Raw genomic sequence first — 14,469 nt, 5'->3', positions numbered from 1 at the left:
AGATGATGGCAGAGATTCGTGTGATGGGGCCACAAGCCAGGGAATGCCAGGGTCCACCACCAACCACTGGAAACTAGGAACATGCAAGGAAAGATTCTGTCCTAAAGACTTCAGAAGGAGCATTGCCTGTCAACCCCTTGATTTCGGATTTCTAGCCTATAGAATTTTGAGAGAATACATTTCTGTTGTTTTAAGGCACCCAGTTTGTAGTCATTTATTATGGCAGCCCTGGGGAACTAACACAGGCCCCCTCTACCCACCCTGTCATGCAGGGGAGTAGACAAAGATATACCTGGTAGTTTCCATGGGAAAGAGAAGCTTCTTTTCAGAAGGCTTAGCAATTTTTCCTCATATCTTCTGTGCCCATGTCTGAATCAATCACTGCTTCCAGTCCTACTTGGGACTAAGAGATCATCACTCCCATTTAAACCACAAGGCAAATGGTGGATGAGAGATCCTGCCCCACCTCCCATTCCCCCCCCCCGCCCCCCAAAACTAGTACATACTTCCTTTGTTATGAAAAAAGGGAAATATATCCTAGGAAAGGAACCAACTCGACAATTGGTAGCAGTTTAGACGATTTTTGGCTGGAAGCTACAGAAAACCTGCCTCTAACTGGCTTAAACATTGAAGAAACATATTCTGTCACATAATAAGAGATCTAGAGGCAGATCAAGCTGTGGGCATAGTACAAATGGGGCTCCCACTCTGGATCTCCCTTATTCTCTCTCCAGCCTTAGCCGTTCTCCATGTGCCAGCTTTGTCTTCATGCCAGGGTCTCTCATGATTTCAAAATGACTGCCAGAAGCAACTAGGGCAACCAACATCCTTTTCCTGGGCAGGGGAGAGAATAAAAATCTTCTTCCCGATTATGAAACAAAAGTCTTTCCTTTTAGACGGATTGGACCCACTAAGCTCATGTGCCTACCCCTAGACCAATAGTAATTGCTAGGGAAAGGCCATCCACTTGTTGGCTTAGGCCTAATTCCCTGAATAAACCATGGGGGAGGGCAGGGGAGAGTGGGTGGGGTTACCATAATGGTTTAGCAGGGGACTAATCAAAATTCTCCCTTGGAGCTAAATATGGAGTTTGTTTACCCTGGGGGCGGGGGGGGGGGGGGGAGGGTTTCTGAAAAACATGAAAAAAAGGGTGAGTGGATGCCTGGTTAGGCAACCAATGTTGCCCACCACAGCTTCCTTTCAAGTGCAAGTTGATCTTACTTCCTCCATGAAGCCTCCCCTCCCCCCCCCCCCTTACGGTAACCAGAAGCAAACCCTCCCTCTCTAAATTCTTCAGCACTGATTGTGCACAATGACATTTCACACTTACCGTATAGTTTTAACAATATTTTAGGTACATATTTCTAATCCCCTGAATTCTTAAAATTAGAGTATGTGTACATTACACTATGCCTCCTATATCACCTCGCCCAGAATATTTTATGCTCACAAAAACCTGTCCCTTAATTGAGTGACTTCTAATATCAGCATGGAGAAGCAGGCGACCTTTAAACTTAGCAACAGACCTATAGATCCAGCTCACTAATTCAATTTTTCCATCTTCCTAATGAAAATCTCCCCTTGCTCATTATTGCCCAAGAGTCTTTTATGCAGACATATTGGCGATTCTCGGCCTTTGAAGCCATCTGTGCTTAATAAAATGGTTAGATTTTGAACCTCGTTAAATAGTGAGAAGCACTGGTAATACATGATTTGGCTAATATTTTGAGTAAGAATCTGGATAAGGTACAAAAACTGAAGTGGTAATACAAGTTTCATTATGGAAGCTGAATAAGATGAAGGAAGATCTCTTCAATTGTGCAAAGATGTTTCAGTTACTTTTTCTGTTTTACTAATGTAAATCACAATGGTTTATCCATTCACACTATAAGTTTTGCAGCGCATTCGAGGTCTAATCCAATAATCATGCATGCAAGTTTTAAGAGTTCCATTGCTCAATGCTATGTCATCAAATCTCTATTATCTTTGAAAACAACTGTTCCACGTTCAGCAGCCAAATTTTTGTAGATTGATGGCTTATCTAAACTCTCAATGATCTAGCACAGATTTTGATTATTAATTTATTAAAAGGATTGTGACCACTTTGAAGATATCCTGAGTACACCTGAAATTTTCTCTACAAATGAATTCTAGTATTTCTGATGGTTTATTATTGTTGCTTACCCTTAATGAATAATGTACCGTCCTGGTCCAGATACATAAACAATAGTAATAAAAGTGGTTAACATTGTATTTCAAAATGAATTCAAATTTCAAAGAATGAAAGCAAATAATTAAACCCTTCATTTAAAAATGGAAAGAGTTGAGAAGAGAATGTCTATGGACAAAACACCTGATTTCCCCTCCAAGGGGGAGATGGGAGCAAGAAAATTCCATACACACACTCCCAACAACCTTCCTCTAGGTTAGTGGAGACATCAAAGCCTGACCTGAGTGCTGAAAATGCATTACCCCTAGTTTACCACCTTGAGTAAACTTTGGTCTCATTTTTCAAAAGAACTTGAACCACGGAGAAGGTGAGCACTATCTCCGGGAATATTTAACGTCTGCTGGACATACTGACGTCACTAGACAGAGTAAGGAAGAACAGTGCCAGACAGTTCAACACAAATGTTAGTTCTAAGCACTTCCAGGCCCATCCTTTCCCTCTTGCTTTCTAATTAGGTATGTATTTAACTCTTCTGTAGATTTTAAGAAATACTGGTAGGCTGGAGGTGGGGCGGGGCGGGGTGGGGAGAGGGAAGGCAAGTGGAAAGAGGGCATTTCAAAGATAATAGCATGAAAATGGTCTTGATGGGACTTAATGGAACGCGTTTCTAAAGCATAGACATTTATTTTAAGTTTATTTATTTATTTTGATGGGGGTGGCAGAGAGAGGGAGAAAAAATCCCAAGCAGGCTCTGCGCTGACAGCAACAGTTCGTGAACTCACGAACCCGTAAGTAAGATCATGACCTGAGCCGAAATCAAGAGTCAGACGCTTAACAGACTGAGCCACCCAGGTGCCCCTAAAACCATAAATTTTTTTTTTTTTTAATTCCCAATTTCCCAAGGAGAAAGTGGATTTGGGATTGAGGACAAGGGCATGGGCGGGTTGTTTCGCTCACACACGCTGGGAAAGAAGCCAATGGTGACCTGAGGGGGCATCAGCCTCCCTCAGTCCAAACGTAGCTCTACTCCTTACTGTGTGACCTTGAGAAGTTACCTAACTTTTCCAAGCTTCAATTTTCGCATCTGTAAAATGACAGTGATAACAGTCCTTACTTACTCTGCAGGGTGGTGGTGAAGATTAAACCATCTAATCTATGTGAAGCGGCTAGCAAAAGGTCTGGAACACATTAACCATTCCATGAATGTGAGCTACTGCTCCCATTATCCAGGGGAAGCCAGCCTGTTTGAGGGTCGCTCTCAATCCCCTGGCCCAGAGCTGTCAGCCCACCGTGCAATTATCCACAGACAGAAGGGGCTGCTTCCCTCATTTCTTACCTTCTTATTTCCCTCATTTTGCCTCTAGAATCGTTTATGTCACCAGAGATGAAAATAATAATCTATTTACATCACATTAACCTCATTTTCTTTCTTCCCTTGGAAAAGCTCCAGTATTATCAAATTAGTCCATTTCGAAGATGACATCCGCTAGAACTAATCAAACTGACCAATTTCCGTTCCTCGATATTGTCATCGATTCTCATCCATTAGGGCAACAGCTGCACTACTTTTAAAGGAGGCTGGGAACACGCACGCCGCAGACAGACTTTTGGCACTTGGTGACCGCAGTTGTAACCATTTACCGAATGCGAAGATTCTGTGTGCGTGATGGGGTCTGGCGTTCTAATGCCGACACCCATTCACTGCAGAGAAGCACAAGTCTGCAGGGAGGAGAGTCATTCCTGCTCAATCACAGATCTAGTTCTCTCTTATCTCAGTTGTCTGCTGAGCTCCCTAACGCTAAATTCTGACCCACCAAATTTCTGAATACAGACAGTGAACGATAGCCACTTAATAAAATCTTAGCCCAAACTAGTACCTGAACATGGTATGTTAATCTAACAGTGGAGTGCCATTTGAAATTTGTCGCTATATCTAAAATAGACATCTGGTGTGTCCCATATGTCTAGATGTCCTTTGTGCTTGAGATGTTACTGATGTTGTGATTTCTCTTGCATACAAATGTCCCCTAGAAAGTAGGTGTAAAACCAAATGCCCTTGCCTCCTCCCCCTGCTCTCAAGCCTGCATTTCAATAACTCTAACGATGTCTGCATGACAAATGAAAACTGCATTATTTACATACTTCTAGCAAATGATAGAAAACAGACATTTGGTATTATTTCAGACTAAAGCGTCAGATGTTTGGCCCAGATCACGACTTTAGATCTCGCTTTTCATCCATCTTGGTGGAATCTGTTCAGAGCATGTATTTATACATGCCACTCAAATGGTAGGAAGCTGATTAAACACATGACCACCAAGTTGTGGGGCCCTTAAAATTTTGTTGTTTTATACTCTGTTGAGAAAAAATGGTAAGTTTTTAAAACCAGTTGCTGATGAGTGCTACTTACGACTATCACTCTTTTGAAAAACACATTTCCCTGCTTTCTTTCTTGAGTGTGAATATGATATATGCCCATTATAAGAATTCAGACAGTGCAGAAATTTACAAATGTGATAGTAGAGATCACTTGAAACTCCATTCTCTGAAGATAGACACCATTTACATTTTGCTGAATATCCTTAGCGATATCCCTCTATGAATATGTACAGGAAGATGTAATTCTACATAATGTCCTAGAACCTGGCTTTTCCAGTCAGCAATATGTTTGGACATTTTCCCATGCCCATAAAGATAGCTCTCCATTTGTGATTCCCATTATGTCTTCCTTTCCCTTCCAGATAAGAGTATGGTGCATAAGCGGGATGGTGTGGAAACAGGTAAAGAGTGGAGGGAGAGACATGAATCTCCATCATCATAGTTCATGATGACTTAGTAGCCACTTGTCCCTTCGCGATTGATGTTTATTCCCAACGTTGCACAATTATAAATTTACTGAACGCTTTCTCCCCCACAATTTCTTTATTTTTTTAAACCTATTTGTAAACCCTGCTTTATCTTAAGACGGACTCTTGTCTGAAATCTCTCGTAGTTGAGAAAGCAAATTATGACAGTGTTAGTTCTGTTCAATTCCGAATGCGTTGCTGGATGCTTATGATTTATTTATTTTTTTAAAGTGAGTCTCCTATTTCTTGATAACAGGTAAAGTTACCTACATGAAATAGAATCTTTATTAGAATACGAAGAACTGTTTTTAACTGACTTTGCTACTTAGCAAACAGTTCAAAATTCACTTGCTAACAGAAAACTGCTGGCCTGGGTTTGTTTTGGCAGTTCTGACAAATTATGCAAGAATAGGCAGTTTCACCCCTGTAGAAAGTCTCTTTTTCACAAGTCAGTGGGTTCAAGTTGTGGAGTGCACCTGGTCATTCACCATTGCACTACAATCCTCAAAAGTAAACTCCTGGTGGGGCGCCTGAGTGGCTCAGTCAGTTAAGCATCCAACTTTGGTTTGGCTCAGGTCATGATCTCATGGTTCATGGGTGTGAGGTTTGTAGTTCGAGCCCCACATCAGGCTCTCTGCTGTCAGCACAGAGCCCATTTCAGATCCCCTGTCTCCCTCTCTCTCTGCTCCTCTCCCACTTTCAAAAATAAATAAACATTAAAAAAATACTTTAGCAGTTTACTTAAGTTATAGGACCAGGAAAAGGTTCAGCAGTTTACCTAAGTTATAGGACCAATCTGACTAGTTAGGTCAAAATTCATTTCCAGAAGGTAAGACAAAAAGCCCAATTCAAAATATAGTAAAACCTTGGTTTGCGAGCATAATTTGTTCTGGAAACATGCAGCACTTGTGCATATCAAAGCGAATTTCTTTTTTTTTTTTCTTTTTTTTTTTTAACGTTTATTCATTTTTGAGAGACAGAGAGAGACAGAACATGAGTGGGGAAGGGGCAGGGAGAGAGGGAGACACAGAATCCAAAGCAGGCTCCAGGCTCTGAGCCATCAGCACAGAGCCTGATGCGGGGCTTGAACCCGTGAACTGCGAGATCATGACCTGAGCCGAAGTCGGACGCTCAGCCGACTGAGCCACCCAGGCGCCCCTCAAAGCGAATTTCAAGAACCATTGGCTCAGGTTGTGATCATGTGACATTCAACGTCACATACTACTCATATCGCAAGACATCGCTCGTTTATCAAGGTAAAATTTATTAGAAACGCTTGCTCGTCTTGCAGAACACTCCTGGAACACGTTAGTCTCAATCCAAGGTTTTCCTTGTGTTAACATTTCAATTTCTTGTGTTTAGAAAGATTCGTTGTTTTGGACAAGACTCTGCATGCACCATCATTCATTCGGTTATTCAACCGGTAAAGCTATGATGCGCATCATTGCCCCACACAGGGCACACAGTGCCAATACACGTTGATGGCTCCAGGCTGGGCAAGTATGGCTCCAGACCTTTGCTGGTGTCTTGACCTACGGTTCAGCCAACTGTAATTCCCCTTTTACAGCCAAGCTCCTTCCGGATGAGCTCGGAAGCTGAGTAACAGCTCTGCACACACCTGGCTTGAAGTGAGGAGCCCAGAGTCTGACCCCTGTGTAAACTCGAGGCTCATGTACACCTCAGAGGGGCCACCTTCACGTTCGAAATGAGGGATCCTGGACCAATCTCACAGTTTTTGCAAATGCTGAGTCATGTGTGTGAAAGCCTCTGGCACACCGTGGGGCTTTACAAAGCATTGTATGGAGGTATTGCTCCCCTTCCTGACTCAAACCAAAAGAAGAAGAACCAAAACTGGTACGTAAATCTATTCTAATCCGTGTAAGTCTCAACTAGCAGAGAATTACCTGTTACTTTTTTAGTTAAAAGCCAGGCTCTTCTTTTCTTTTTCTCAACCTATTAAACATACTGGAAAAAAAAAAAATGTTGAAAAACAAAAGCCTTCCCTTAGACGGTTAACAGCAGTGGTTGGGGCTACCTTTTCGTTCCTGATTCTTATGTCTACCTACCCTGGTTCTGAATCCTGTTTCAAACTCTAAGTATAGGAATTGCTGGTCCTTCATTCAAAAGGAGCGCCTTAAAGATCAATGGAAGAGAAACTGTAATGTGGGACTTGATTTCCCTTGTCCCCACCGGTAATCAGAAAATCGTTTCACCTACAGCTGAATTAATGTGACGATCTCAGTCAGACACGTATGTTGAAGCTGCTGAGGACAGTCAGCTTAATGGTTGTGTCAAAGCGTCTCTCCTTCCACAGCCTCAGGGAGCGGAAAAAGCAACAATGGTTTATTTTGACCACAAGTCCTCTTAATGTCCACCCCCCGAAGACCTCTCCTTATGTCCCTCTTTCTCCAGCTATTTCTGTCTATTTAAAGTTTATTTATCTCTCCCCATCTGTGGATGAGGTCCCTTCCCAATCTTGCCCCTCTTGTTCCAACAGAGCATACTGTAGAGGTAAATGAGTCTCAGCTTGAGAACCATGCAGTCTTAAAGAGGAAAAAATCTTTGTGATCTTTTACTCCAACCCTCTTATTCTTCAGATGGGGAAAGAGTGTCAGAATAAAAACGAATCAGGTCCTCGAAGCTCAAGACCAACACGTTTCTGTTTTGCTGCAGCTATGAAGCAAATGTTTACATTATCCGTGGTCAGTTTTTAAATTAGGTGGGCTCAGTGTTTCCCTTTTCTCCGGGGAAGAAAAGAGTGAAGATCTCTTCTGTCTCCCCTGTGGTGTGGAACCCGTGGTCCGTGACAGTCCGTCCAGCATCGAGGAGTCATGCCCCTCCAGCAGCTGGACCCTTTTACTGATGGCTGTATTCACATCTGATTCAAAACTGGGGGAATTGAGGGGTGCCTGGGCTCAGGGGGTTAAGTGTCCGACTCTTGATTTCGGCTTAGGTCATGGTCTCACAGTTTGTGAGATCAAGTCCCATGTCGGGCTCCAGCACTGAGCATGGAGCCTGCTTGGGATTCTCTCTCTCCCTGTCTCTCCCTCTGCCTCTCCCCCAAGCACCTCTCTCTCTTTCAAATAAATAATTTTTTTTTTTTTTTAAGTGGGGGAATTCAACCAAGTGGCTGATTGTCCTGGGCATCCTTTTCCCTGTCTCAGCCAGCAAAGTCGAAAGCCACCAGCTTCACTTCTAAGGCAAGAAATGTCTGTGATTCTTGCCCTACATGATTTTTTCTTTTTTTGTTTTATTTTGTTTTGTTAAATTTTCTTTAATGTTTATTCATTTTTGAGAAAGAGAGAGAATGAACAGGGGAGGAGTAGAGAGAGAGGGAGACAGAATCAGAAGCAGGCTCCAGGCTCTGAGCTGTCAGCCCAGAGCCCGACGCGGGGCTCGAACCCACAAGCCGCGAGATCACGACCTGAGTTGAAGTTGGACGCTCAACCGACTGAGCCACCCAGGCGCCCCCCTACATGACTCTTAATGGGAGAGTATATGTGGCAATAAAAGTCTCCATTGCAGTGTTTTGGCAACAAGCGTCTTTGTCCAATATATTCCCATCACCAGACATCAGAATTTATTTTATTTGAATTCTCATGACAATAGTGTTGCCTCTATTAGAGTATTGTATATTTAAGAAACCCATTATTTTGAAATTATGGTTTTCATTGAAAATTATCATTTGTCTTTTCCTGTATTTACTTTTGTTGCAGTAAATTGTGACATTTTGCTATTCCTATCAGAGCAAGACAAATTCACTTTGGGAAGATAAATGTCACATTTTAATGAAAACCAGCATACAGCAGTGGATGGGGCTAGTGAGCCTAAAAGGGGAACAAACAGGCATACACTTTGACATTTCTCATTCTTCTTAGCCACAGCATAAGATTTAACTTTATTTTTTTTAATATTGGAGAAATTACCCTGTAAACCCCATCAGGAAGATAAACTAGATAGCTTGGGAGTTCATCAACCGTCACACATCCAATCCAGAAAAGAAACTCCTGACACGAGACAAATTTGCAGTTAAATGAGAAGTGAAATAGAGCAAAGGAGAGTCGGACCGCCGAACGTTTTGTACCCCAAGTAACAAAAGGGCCAAGGATCGTGGCAGGTAACCCAGGAGATCCCGCGGCTTCCGTCCGAGGCTGGGGAGAGGAGCGGTGGGCCCAACGCTATCCCACCTGGCTCCTGGGAATTTCAGCTCTGTGCCATGACTGGCGTAAAGCTGAGCTGCAGAACTAACTTCTTTTTTGCACATAAACTCCTGTCGTTCACAGGGGATATTCATCTTTTTTTTTTTTTTTCTTTTTCTTTTTGGCTGCCCAGCATCTGAACCTCTTCACTAAGTTTGGGGAATATTTTGCTGTGAGTCATGGCGGGAAGTAGGGCCTGCCTTCCGCTGCAGAAGCAGAAAAAGCAGATAGCGACTTTTCTCCCTCCAAGGAAGAGAGCGCAGATGTGTCCTACCCAGGCTTGGCCCACCGGGGGCTCCCACTCAGGTCTTGGAGACTGAAGCAATTTCTGCAACTAGGAATTCATTCCAGCTGCAGGGACTACAACAGCCAGTGTCCAGCAGCAACCGAAGGAGCTGGGGGCACGCGGCTGTTAGCGCTGGTGGCCGCGATGCTCCGGGAGACCTGCCCGCTGGCTGGGCGCAACCAGCAGCCTCCCCAGGCTCACCCATCAGGGGTATTGGGCTGGGAGTCTCCAGGCCTCACATCTCTCCGTCTCTGCCTAATTTCCCAGCTTGATTTTCTAGAAGCCCTTGCTGCTCAAAGCATAGTCTAAAAACGTGCTAGGAAGCCTCTGAGCCTCTCCCCCCCAGACCTACTGAACTTGGGTCTTGGTCTCCCCCCGAGACCAAGTGTTAGCACAGGGTAGTATATATAGTGCCTTGAACAGAGTAGGACCTTAATGAGTATTTCTTCAAAGTATGGACATCAAAATGTGTTGAAATTTGATTTTGCTGAAGCTACCTGAATAAATTTCTTCAAAACGTATGTATGTGAATAGCCCTTAATCCAGTGCTAATCCTATTGAAAAAAACATTAAGTATGATATGTAATGGATTGCACTTCAAATGCATTTTATTGATATTGAAGGGACTTTTATAGTGAATCCCTCTGTAAATTCATGACGCCTTTTCAAGTGGATAATCACCCTTTTATCTGTGTTGTTAATTTGCGTTCTTTAAAGCAGGGCCTACCCACGGTAGGGATTACAGCAATCAAATGATTTGTCACTGAGATGACCGCTGAAATTCTCTCCATGGCCCTCCTTATTTTGATCCTTGTCTGTCTCTCTACTCGTTCCCTAAAACGCCAGCTCCACATGATCTTGGTGCCTATCAGCGCATAGCCAAGCAGCCACAATGGAGGCGTAAAACAGTTCTCTTTACAAAGTCAGCCAAATGCTACAATTCCGTAGCGCCTAGTAGTATTTGGCTACCTGCAATGACTGAATGTTAAGGGCAACTTGCTGTCTCAAATGGCATCATGCCAGCCTCGAGAGCCTTCAACAGCTGGAGTAGAGACAGTCATAGTAAGAATTTGAGGAGGAGGAGGAGGAAAAGTTACACGTTTGCTATCAATCAGTCACTGAATTATTTGCTGTGCTCTCTAGAAAGTTTCTTAACCCTCTGATATATTTATTGCTCCAGAAATACTGGCTCTCATGATTGTTATATTTCTACTACAAGATGCCAGCTCATCAACAATTTATGAAATGATCTGAAACTAGTCATGGCGACACATATTTCATAGATAACAGAAGGATTTTTCAGTGGCATTGACTTTGATCCCCACCCCCCTACCCCAAACACCACGACTTTTAAAAACTGTGGTCACCCTAGATTGTAAGAGATGCTGTGGTACAGACAAGCAAAGCACAGGTTTTGGCATCACGTCTCCCAGGGGACGAACTGCAAAATCATAGACGTTATTCCCCTTTCCCCTTCCTAAGGATACAAAGACTTTTATGTAGGTATCAGCCCCTCCTCCCCGTAACCCATAGGTGGAGGGGAAGCTCACCTTGACAGTGGACTTAATGGGCCTTTGGGAAATCCCATCGCCATGGTCGGAGTGATTGGTTCATGAATTTCAGGCCCTCAGCCAATCAGGGCATTTAATCCCGTCACAAGGACTGATTCAATAATTGACCAACACGACGTGAGGAGAGATGTAGTGGCCGTGAGAATGCACCTCACACACTTCCCATCACAGGTTCGTAACTGACCGGGGGCCCCAGGTGTTGCACTTTGAACTTCATCCCCAAGTTTTCAGATCCTAAGGGTACTAAGACAGACTGGTTTCTGGGAGACTCTGAGCTCTTTTGTCAGCTGATTTCAGCTAAAGGCTTCTTCTAAGCTTCTGCTTAGACTGCACAGCAGTAAAAAACACATTCTCCCTCTTTCTTTCACTCCACATGAGACTTCCATCAGGGGCTCACTGCTCTTTCCGCCTGCCCAGCTCCCTATTTCCTTTCACAGTGCATTTTCCCTTAAGAAAGCCCGACACATACCGCGGCGCCTGGGTGGTTCAGCTTTCTAAGCATTTGACTTAGGCTCAGGTCACAATCTTGTGGTTTGCATTGGGCTCTGAGGTGACAGCATGAAGCCTGCTTAGGATTCTCAGATCTCCTCTCTCTCTGCCTTTCCCCCACTCACACTTTCTCTCAAAATAAATACACTTAAAAAACAAAAAGCTCAACACATATGATACTACCTTGATATCAGCTCTTGGAGAACCCTGGTTTACACAGGGGGTGGGGGTTGCTGGAGGTTCCCAGGAACTAAATCTCTTTGCTCTTCTTAAGGCATTGGAGATAATGCTCTTTCTTCCTCTAGATCTCATGAATGTCATGGAAAGCTTAGAACTGCCCCAGTCATTTTCCAACCAGAGTTCTCTTCTCCGGGTTAAATATCCCTAGATTTTTCAACATTGCTTTATAGTAGATGGTTTCCAGATCCTGTAACTATCTTCAGTGTATCTAGAAGTGAAAAAAAAACTGCATAGCAAAAACAGAAAATACAGCAAGACTATATGCTCCCTTGTTTCTCATATTGCAACGTTATATGGCTTCAGCTTTTGGAGGAACTGTATACATATATTTTAGGAATTTGGTAGCCACCTCTATCTAGTGAAGGGCTGACACATAGAATGCAACCATCAAATGTTTACCCATTCATGCTGCAGTAAATGGCAGCAGAGAACCCAAAATCCAGAGCCAGACTAAGTTCCAGTCCCAGCTTAAGCTCTTGGGAAGCTATGTGTCCTTGGAAAACTGAATTAACCTTCCTGTGCCTCAGTGTCCTCCACTGTAAAGATAATTACAGCACCTACCCTATAGTGTTCTATGAATTACTTGTAAAGTATTGAGAATAATGCCATCACATAGAAAGTGCTAAGTAATTGTTGAATAATTGAGTATTTCAAAGCACCTATTACATGCCAACCCCTGGCTATGCTCAGAGAATAAAGCTAGGAAAAATTAATGACCACGAGAATTGCCTTTTAAGTAACTATTCCTAAGAATGGAATAGCTGACTGTTGACTTTGGCGAGGGATGTGTCAGAGTTGTTGACAAGAGGCTTTCTGATACCCTTTCAACTCTTGAATTCTATGATTCTACTTCTGAATTCCAAAACTAGGTGTCACATTATGCTAGATCTGAACTCAGCCAACTTTCTCTGTAAAGGGCCAGATACTAAATATTTTAGGCTTTGCAGGCCACGCAGGTTGTGGTGCAACTTTTTTTTTTTTTTTTTTTGTGGTGCAACTTTTAACTCCACCATTATAGTGTGAAAACAGCCATAGACAACACGTAAATAAACAAATATGGCTGCATTCAAATAAAACTTTATTCATAGACACCAACATGTAAGTTTCATATACTTTTCTTGTCATAAAATGTTATCCTTTTTTAAATTTTTTGAACCATTCACAAACATAAAAAACATTCTTAGCCCCTGAACTAAAATTGGGCCTATGAACCACAGCTTGCCAACCCCTATGCTAGATGAAGCAACGTATAAGATAGAGTCCTAATCAAGGATGAGGTGTCAAATGTGGCTGAGTTCCAATGACGAGTAAATATCTCAAAAGAAGAACTAAGACAGAACCAGGCCTCCTGAAACACCATACTATCGTGAGCACAAAAGAAGTTCTAGGCACAAGAAGCTGCAAAATAATTGCAATGAACTGTGGTTTCGCCATAATTGCAAAAATTGCGGTTGAGTTTATCTAAATAAGTTCGGTACCCTTCCCGTTTCCCCTCTTTTTAAATTTTGGATAATAACTGTTTAATTCTCACAAAAGAATCTTGAACTCTCGCATGTGTTTGCTGATACCATTTGAGGAGCTACCATTTGGAATAGTGGTTAATTCTCAATTCACTTCTCTTCTCGGAAATAACCACCCCGAAGAGCGTAACCTATTCTAATTTTTACCCATCTCTTCCTAATTAGTCTTAACACACACATATTTAAAGAGTTGCTGACATGCCACTCTTCGTTATAAATTCTTAACATTTACCAGGAGTAGTCTGGTCCCAAGGAAAACTTGTGAGTGACTCCAAGCTCCCCACTAGCATGGATCAGGAGAGTCTCCTAGAATCCCAAGAATGGGCCTACAACAAAACTGTACTCTCTCATGTGCCTATCAGGCGTCAGTCTCTTGGGATTGTCACTGATGTATTCAAAACTGGCAAAAACAAACAACTAAATCTCACCTTTTACCTACCTTTTACCTTTAGCCGCAAGTTACAGAAAACTCAAGGTAGCAGTGGCTTAAATGAGAAATGTATTTCTCTCTCACCTAAATGAAATTAGGAGGTATAAGAGGTATAGGGCTGTAATAGTAGGCTCACAAAGTCCTCAAGACTTCAAATTCCTCTAGTCTCCTCTTGGACATCACTACTAGAGTGGGGGTCATCCACGAGGTTTACCTTCCAGTCCCAAATAGAAGAAGGGGCAAAAGAGTAATTACAAAAGTGTAATGAACTCGAGGGTGCACAGTAGTTATCTTTCAGGAAAGGTACTCAGAAGCTTACAACCTTTTTGCTGACATCTCTCTTGTTAGAATTTAGTCACAAGATTATACCTAGCCACAGGTAGGGGAGAGTCTTCTGGGGGATGATAACCCATATCTGCCATACTTGGAATGCAAGAGTTCTGTCAGGCTGGGCTTCCCGCTCTGGGAGCTGCTCCAACTTCTTGTCTTCAGGGAAGTACTTCAGTCAGACCAGAGAGAAGCCTGTGTACCCCCAGGACTGTGGCGATCAGACACAATCAAATTATAAGGAGAGGCGGCCATTGCCATCAGAACTAGAATTTACAAAGGTCAACGCCCTATGGAACTCTCATCTGATTTGACTGTCTTAACACCTTCTTCTTCATGAATGCCAGGAAGAGTCTCACCCTGTGTGACTTTCTACCTTCCCAAACTCACA

The 14,469-nt window shown here is 42.9% G+C and overlaps 1 long non-coding RNA gene across 1 annotated transcript; it reads right to left on the bottom strand.

The window, feature by feature from the left end:
- Positions 1-565: 565 nt before the first annotated feature.
- Positions 566-11,115, bottom strand: LOC123591435. The gene is made up of 2 exons (XR_006709317.1): positions 11,052-11,115; positions 566-834 (listed from the first exon to the last, which is right to left on the bottom strand). It is a non-coding gene; the product is annotated as an uncharacterized LOC123591435 (long non-coding RNA).
- Positions 11,116-14,469: the final 3,354 nt, after the last annotated feature.

This window comes from Leopardus geoffroyi, chromosome B4, assembly GCF_018350155.1.
Source record: "Leopardus geoffroyi isolate Oge1 chromosome B4, O.geoffroyi_Oge1_pat1.0, whole genome shotgun sequence".
NCBI lineage: Eukaryota > Metazoa > Chordata > Mammalia > Carnivora > Felidae > Leopardus > Leopardus geoffroyi.
Note: the sequence above shows the minus strand (reverse complement) of the source record. Positions and strands in the feature narration are given on the sequence as shown.